The sequence below is a fragment of the Pteropus alecto genome, unplaced genomic scaffold, assembly GCF_000325575.1.
Source record: "Pteropus alecto unplaced genomic scaffold, ASM32557v1 scaffold301, whole genome shotgun sequence".
In the NCBI taxonomy this organism is placed as follows: Eukaryota; Metazoa; Chordata; class Mammalia; order Chiroptera; family Pteropodidae; genus Pteropus; species Pteropus alecto.
Window position 1 is genome coordinate 1,203,226 of NW_006431043.1, and position 8,637 is coordinate 1,211,862.

Below are 8,637 nucleotides of genomic sequence, written 5' to 3' on the forward strand. Positions count from 1 at the left end.
CTTGTCACTTCTTCTCTGGCGGTGCCTCTCCTGCCTCCCTCTTTCCCATATAAGGGTCTCTTTGATTACATTGGACCTGCCTAGATAATCCAAGAAAATCTCTCCAACTCAAGATTCTTATATTAATCAAATCTGCAAAGTACTCTTTAAATGTAATGTAACACAGTCACATGTTTCAGTGATTAGGATGTAGACATCTTTGGGGAGGTGAGTGCATTATTCTTCCTACCCTAACTAATAATAGCTAAGTCGTCAAACGATTATTGAATTTGGACTAGGGATTAGAGAAAGATGGTCAGTCAGGAACTAGATGGGAATGAGGGAGTTAAGAACAAGGATGTTGGAAATTTTTGCTGAAGGGACCACACAATCTATGGTCTATGATTTAAAAAAGAGAGAGAGAAGGAATTGGGGAGAAAAGGAAGAAAAAGGAAAAGAAACCAAGGCTGAGAAGAGGAAGGGAGACAGAGAAGGAGAAAGAGGAGAAACAAATTCTAGTAACGCTTTGGATTTTGATAAATTTTAATATTCATCAGCACTCTACAAATACACTGTACTCTACAAATTCAAAAATATTCCTTTCTCTTTGTGGTATCCTACAGGAGTCTGTGTTCCTTTCAACCAAAAATGTCTGACACAAAAATGATTTCCTGACTCAGAATAACAGCAGTGAGAACAAGGAAGACAGAAGAGAGTCCAATTATAAGTTAGAGTCCATTGAGTTTGATGATTAGACTTGGGATATTTGGAAAAAAAAGAGATGGAGAAAAGAATTCTGTAGTAGGAGGATTGCGATGCCATCAATCATATTAAAGGTCCCCAAAGAGAAACTTGAAAGGACCACATATTTAAAGAGAGCAGTAGATAGGTCTTTGTGACTAAGATAAAGCCCAAAATGTAGATTGGGCATAGAGTATGAGGATTTCATATATCTTGCAAAGAATTTTAGATTTCATATTGTAGAACATAAAATTTTGGCTGAGATATTTAATTACTTTGCAAATCCCTGTAGAAAATTCAGTCTGTGAGGTTGGGCATCTGATTTGGCGGATCTGTTCCTTGTGGTATCTTCTATACACCATAGAGATGAAACTCCTTGGTATATATGCAGTAGCGCTTCACAGATGTTTGTACCAGTCCATAAGTAAAGCTGCCTTTATGGAGAAGGAAAGACACACACAGTCAAGCTGTAAAGGGTCACACATGAGAGTGGCATGGTCAGATCTGCTTTTGGACAGATAATGCTCCCTATAGGAAAGACTGGTGAATTCCAGAGGACCAGTCAGGGAAAATCATTCAGCTACACTACAGTCAAAGAGACTGAACAAATGTTTAGAAGAATAATTGGGATTGAATGACTGTCTGGAGATGGATTGTGAAATAATTTGAGAAGTTATATTGATGGCATTACCAATTATAGCAAGAGGAGGGTGGATGTTTTTTTCATGGAGAGATGGAATGAGTTCAGTTTGGAACATATGAGCTGTGGCGATCACTAGAAATATCGAGCTGATGGATTTATTGGTCTCGAGTTGAGGTAGTGTCCTGTGGCTATCTTAAGAAATTACCACAAACTGTGTGGCTTAAAACAATAGAAATCTACTTTCTCGCAGTCCTGGAGTTGGCAAGGCCACATTCCCTCAGAAAGCTCTGTGGGAGAATCCTTCCTTGCCTCTTTCCTTTTCTGGTGGCTTCAGGTGTTCATTGGTTTGTATCTGCATTATTCCATTCTCTGTCTTTATTGTCACATGGGCTTCTTTGTATTTCTAATTGCCCTCTGTCTTTCTCTTATAAGGACAGTTGTCATTGGATTTAGGCTCTGCTTAGATAATCCAGGATAATCTCATCTGGAGATCTGAAAGAAGTCAGATTTTAAAAGTATATTATACAAAATAAGTATAAGGGCCATTTAGTTTTTAAAGTTTACTTAACTCTTAGAAATTATTACTTTTATTGTTTTTTTCTATTTGGGTGAGACAAATGTAAAATTCTTGGTCATCCATGATAATGAGAATAATTGCACTACAGAAAGGATAAAGCTTTTGCCAACAAAAATTCTTTTTACCTAGATTTGAAATGTTTGCCATAAACAAATCTCCTGAAGGTAGAGGATACTGATTCAATTTTTGTTCCCTTCATCCTAACAGATGGAAAAGGTGGCTTACAGTGTATTAAAATTTGCCATGGTTAATCCTCATGTTGACTCTCTGAAGTTGGCAGGATATTCTAATATCGACATGCCAACTTTTGTCTACAGTGATGATTACTAAAAACATGATTGGAGTTATTTTGACAGAAGTGGTTTAGGTTGTTCTGATGAGTATTATGAAACCTGTAGACCTGGAAATTAAGAAACTCAGTTTTCAGTCCAGCCTGTCATAAACCTTGTTGATTGAGGAAAGTTCCTGATCCTTTCAGGACCCGTTTCCTTCTTCATAAAGCAAAAGTTTTGGACTACAACATTATCTGTAGAAACAGAAGTTTACCCTTTTGTTCATTTCACAAGCATTTATTGAACACCTTCAATACATCCTCAGTACATAAAGTAACAGTTTTTTTCTGTAGTGTATTTTACATATTTGCAAATTGATCAAACAAATTTAGATGGCTAAAGTTTGTAGCTAAAGTACTTGAGGCCCATTGTCAACTACATTTCACTTTATGGTACACAGTTAGTTGTAATATCAGAGAGCCACGGATGTTATTAAGTTCCAAACAGAGGATTGGTTAAGAAAGAAATATGATTTTTAGTCTTGTTAAAAAGCACATGCTATTTAGTTACAAAGCTAAGGTGAAAAATAAGGTAGCTTTCCTTGCAGGTGTTGACATGTCTAAATGAAATTAGATTTAACAGTTCAAAATACTAAACTGTGTTTTAGCCCATTTTCTGCTTATTTACGACGGATTTCCTTTTATAGAGTTATAGTCTCTTAAGACATCTAGAGTGTTGCCTTGCATGGAAAATGTTTCCTTAAGGCAATAACAGTGGCTAACCTTGCCAAGTTTTAAAATCTCTGATGGTTATATGTAAACATTTAAAAATATATCACTAAGCTTCTTGTGGGTATCCAAAGTACTATTCAATTACCATTTGTATCATACTTACTGTACTAAAATATTTCCAAATTCATTTAGTTACCTTGATTTCAGTAAAGTTCTGTCATTGGCATTTTACCTTGATCTCTAACAGCATGCTCCATTTAGTTTATATTACATATAGGACATAAAATTTGTTGTGAATGATAAAGGAAAGTTATTTTTATCAATGATCAGGAAAGGTTTCAATATTCTGATTATTGAGTTAATATTTTATATTGAATTAGTATTTTTCTTCAGTATATTTTCATATCAGGAAAAAAGAACAACTTTAATTTGAAAAGAGGATTCTTCCAGTTTTTCCTAGAAATATGTTTTATAAAGTAATTGGACTCTGTAATGCCATCTGGTGGCTTTTCTGAGATGATGACAATGCAGTAATAAATACAGATAGCAGAGAGAAAATGAGCTTGGGAAGAAAACTTCTAAAGAATTATTTTTCAGAAATTATTTTAATTGATCCTAATATTTTCCAAACATTTATTTCCTCCAATTTATTGTCATAGTATATAGGTTTATGTGTTTTTTTTGTACTTTTTATAATAGAAATTATCACTGACTTTAAAAAAATATTACATTTTTCATGATATAATCATCATGTCATCTTGTATCCCTATATAATCAGAGTTCAAATTATGTAGACAAGTCCATTCATGTTATAAAGTATTTAAGAATTCCTTTTAAAAGTACTCTGATGCCATTAAAGTCTCGTCATTGTAATGATTTAAGTATCAATAGGAGAAAAAATCGTTAAAGATTTTCCACTTGTTCACTAATATAAGAGCTGCTGGTAGGAACATGGAAGTGAAGAACAAGTGAGGATGGATCTGTACTAAACCACTTAGATTTTCTTTCTAGTCAAAGGACTGGGCTTGGAATTAGGAGGCAGGGGTCCTGGGGATAATCAAGCTAATGTAAAGCACTAGTCACCAAGCAAAGTTACCTTGAAAAGGCAGTTGCCCTTATCTGTATATCCCAGAAGAATGAGGTTCAAGTTGAAGGGCAGTTCTTGGTCAGCAATGTTTTGTTTTTCAAAGAAGAAAAATTTCCAAAGGGCCTTAGCTATTATAAACATCTTTTCAACTAAATAGCATATAATACACATACATACACAAACACATATATGTGTACAGATACATACACTACTGTCTTGCTATACTTTGAACAGAATCTCCAGTTTTTAGTTATGAGTACTTATATATAATGTGTACACCTATATTTGTTTATGTTAGTTTCTTTCAGGGTTTTTTGCACTTCTAACCTAACATCACATAGACGTCTTTTCATCTTCCCAATGGATGAATTAATAGATTCTGTATACAATTATTAACAAGCATTTATTGAATTCCTACTGTACTAAGTGCTCAATAACATTGACCGATATCAGCTATATCTGGGTATAAGGAGGTTAAAATATTTAGATATTTGTTTGTAGAGATTTGAGTTTTAGTAACAAAAAAACAAACAAACAAAAAAAACAGTGAAATGATTTATCTTTGTTAAGTTTGATCATTTCTTTATTTTCCATATCCATATATTCTGAAAATTGTTTATACAGTCTCCCCATAGTTTTAATAATGATTGTTTTGGAAACATATGGAGTGCTTATTTTTGAAGCTGCATGTTTTTTCATAGTATAAAACCTATGTATCTGTCATAACTGAAACTGGTGATGCTTTAGGTATTGTCCATACGTATTCACTAGTCAGTTCTAGTTACTCTTTTATATTTAACAAACATTTTTTAACAAAACATACTATAAACAAGCAATTGGACCGAATTATTCGAGGTATTAAAAAAACGAACTATCTACCATCTCTATTAAAGATCTTGCAAAAAAAAAAAGGTATATTAGACATACAGTGTAGTGTATTAATTTCCTATTGTTGCTGCAAAAATTCCCACAAACTTAGTAGCTTAAAAGAACACAAATTTATTATCTTATAGTTTCAGAGGTCAGAAGTCCTAAAATCAAGGTGTCAGCAGGGCTCCATTCTTTCTGGAGGCTCCAGGGGAGAATCTGTTTCCTTGCCTTCTCCAGCTTCTGGAAGCCATCTGCATTCCTTGGTTTGTGGCTTTTTCTTGAACTCAAATCCAGGGGCATAGAATCTTCCAAACTCAATCTCTTACTTCTACTTCCATTGTCACATCTCCACCTCTGATTCTGATTCTCTTGCTTCCCTCTTATAAGAATCCTTGTGATTACATTGGACTCCACATGGTTAATCTAGAATAATCTCCCCATCTCAAGATCTTTAATCACATCTGCATAGTCCCTTTTGCTGTGTAAGGTAGCATATTCACATGTTCCAGGAATTAGGATGGGGAAACTCTTTGGGGGGGGGTGGGCATTATTCTGTTTATCACAGAGTACACTAGAGTAGCCTTTAGATGAAAGAGTCTGATATGGCTGGAATACATGTACATTTGGGCACAGTATAGGTGACAGGAGGAAGGGATGTGTCAGGAGAAAAGGTGGAAAAAGATAGATGGGAGCCATATCACAGAGGCCTTTGTACGGTGTAATAAGAAAGGTGGCTATTCTCTTGTAGGAAAATCAGGAACTGCTGAGGAAATTTAAGCCAGTGTGTAGCAGGAATAGCCTGACCAGATAGATTGGAAAGAGCTCTGAGACAAGAGGGTGGGGAATGAGCCAATAGGTCAGGCAAAAAAGTCATGAATTGAGGCAGTAGCATTAGGAATAGAAAAGAGATGGGATTTCTAGTACAATATGGAATTAATAACTAGTGGCTGATTGTACAATGGAAAGAGGGGGAGAGGTGGAAGGTGATTCCGGTTGCTTTTATCAAATTTAAAAATCTGTTTTGAATTAATAGCTAATGTTTCATTTCTAGTCTATATTCTTCTTGGACAAATACATATTTAGGTTTTCAGTGTGATGTATCTTTTGTGTTTGGGGTTCAGACTGGCCCACTGTACATCTGACATAAAAGTCTCAGTTTTGGAACTAAATCCCTCTTGGTCTCTCACGCAGAGCATTTTCCTAAAAATTTTTCTTCCTCAGAAGTCTTTCAAGTTTCTTCTATCACCTGTGTTTGTAATGAAGGATCGTATCAGTGAGTCTTCCTTTGCTAATTTCGGTGAAATACCTCAAATATAGGGAGGGACATTTTAAAAGGCATTAGGCTTCTTCTAAAGTATGGTGTAACATATGATATATGCATCTGTATATACATATACCCATGTACATCCAAATACACACATGTATACATGCATATATACACACAGTTAACTATTAATTCACAAAACACATTTACCAAGGAACCACTACGTGCCAGGTGCTAAGGATTCAAAAATGATTAGGATATGTAATTGCTGCGTTTCTTAACATCTGTGTTTTATTTACCCAACTAAATAGTATAAGCTTATTGAGTGTAAAAATATACATGTTTATGTATATGTCTTTTAGAATCAGTGCACTTAAAAGAGTCATTGCATAATTGGTGTTCAATAGATATTTGTATTTGGTTGCTGGATTTAAGCACATTGACGAATCTCATCACAACACTCTGTATTTTCCCATGGCGATTTATGTCCGTGTTGTAACTCTTCTCCGGTACCGGGGGCTCCTTGAGGAATGATCTCTATATAGTTTAACTTTGTAACTTTTACAAGCTCTCACCCAGGTCCTTGCACATAGCATTCTGTGATGAATCATTACACAGGCAAATGAATGAATTTAACTTACATGAAATGAATAGTTTCATCGGAGTTTACATTTCTGTGGAAAGGGAGAATTAAGTTTTATCTTTAGCTGTCAGGATGACCTGAGCATTCATGATTATTGTATATATTCCCTGCTGGGATTGCAATAGCTGAAGTCAGAAGCACCGAAGCTGCTCTGGGAAGTGGATCTTGAGGGAGCATTTATTCTTTTGCTCAAAAGGAAAGCTTTTCAGTCACTTTATTGTAATGGGAATTGGGCAGCTTTTGCCTCCTCCTTGTCTTTGGAGTTTTTGCCACATGTGTGCATATGTAGGTCATTCCATGAAGGAATCCTGCATGGAAGAGTGCCCGCCAGGAGTGGGGCATGAGCCAAAGCAGCTGCTCAATGCCTCCATGTCTCTCAAGACAGATCACAGCAAACCCTAGGAATGCTGGTGAATAGAAGTGGCCTACAACATTGAGGGTGTTTTATTTTAATTCAGAACATGAATTAGTTCAATTTGGCAACTTGCACATTCATTCTGCCACTCTGTAACTGACATGCTGCTCTGCAATGAACAGTGGTGACTTACTGTTTGTTTCAAAGGCATGTTTTTGCTTCTTTGGAAGACGTGCTTGGTTTGTTTTGTTCAATTTTTAATGATACATGATTTTATTTTAAATTTCTTTGGAAACTGCTTTGTATCCTAGGGTTTCCGGCTTTCTTTGATTTGAGAGGAGGTTATTACCTTCTAAGTTTTCAATTAGGAAACAAAGCAAGTTTGGAAGCTCCATTGGGATCTTGTAAACCCTTTCAAAGCATGTTCTGAATGAGACAATTTTTGTGAACTAGCTCTAATTGTCTGAGATGAGACAATCTGCAGAAGCTAATTGGAGAGAGTTATTCTACAGCATACATGAAGTTGATACAACAATATTTCTTCTTTGGGTTAACACAATAATGACTTTGCTTCCTTTTGTTTGTTTGTTTTGTTTATTTTTGGAGGCTTTTGGTTGGTTGGTTGGTCCACACTTCCTTTCAGTACTTACTAGTTTTAAGGGAAATTTTTCTCATTTTTACTTAGTATCCAGTGATAAGATTCAGACTTTAGGTGTACATATATGCCCTCCTAAAATTCTGCATAATGTTTCTAAATTCACACCCATTGTTATTATTTAATATGGCATTAGTAAACTATTGATGACCTTGTATCCCCTTGCATTTTACTTGCATGTGATATTGGATTCTGTTTGAATTTAATACTTGTGTTCTGAATTACAGCTGGTAGGTACAGAATAGTGTTTATCACATTTTCTTATCATCACCACCTGAGTGATCATACTGTTGACATATTCCGAATTAGACAAGAACATATGCTTGACTAAATTGATGCCTTGCATAGAAACTTGCATATAATGAATTTCATTTATGCAGTTAAATTAATTTTTGATTATATTTTTTGGTTTTAGTTTTATGTTGTTTATGCTTCCCCAAATCTGTTCCTTCATGACTTAGAAAATAAGGATTCTCCGAAACTTGGAAACTTATCACACAGACATCGTATCATCCTAACTTGAAGAAGTTTGGCTTAGTATAATTGAGGAAGAGGATTTAAACTTTATTGATACATGCAATTAGTTCTCTTATTATCCTAAATTTGATTTATAGTTTGTAATATTTAGCTTAATAAGTGGGAAAAATAGAATCATATTGACACTTTTTGGATGTAATTGGAAGGTTTTCTGGAAAGCTCTTTTGTATCAGATTCTCGTGTCTACAAATCTTCTGGTGATGCCTGACAACTCTGGAGGAAAATGCTCCATCAGGTGGAAGGGAGGTGGAGAAGAGTTTCAAGAAGGAGGCAGCTGAGAGCA

The 8,637-nt window shown here is 35.2% G+C and overlaps 1 protein-coding gene across 2 annotated transcripts in view; it reads left to right on the plus strand.

Annotated features, from left to right (window-relative positions):
- The window catches only part of IL1RAPL1 (interleukin 1 receptor accessory protein like 1), a 1,242,120-nt gene that overhangs the window by 189,573 nt on the left and 1,043,910 nt on the right, over positions 1-8,637 (plus strand). The window lies entirely within an intron of this gene.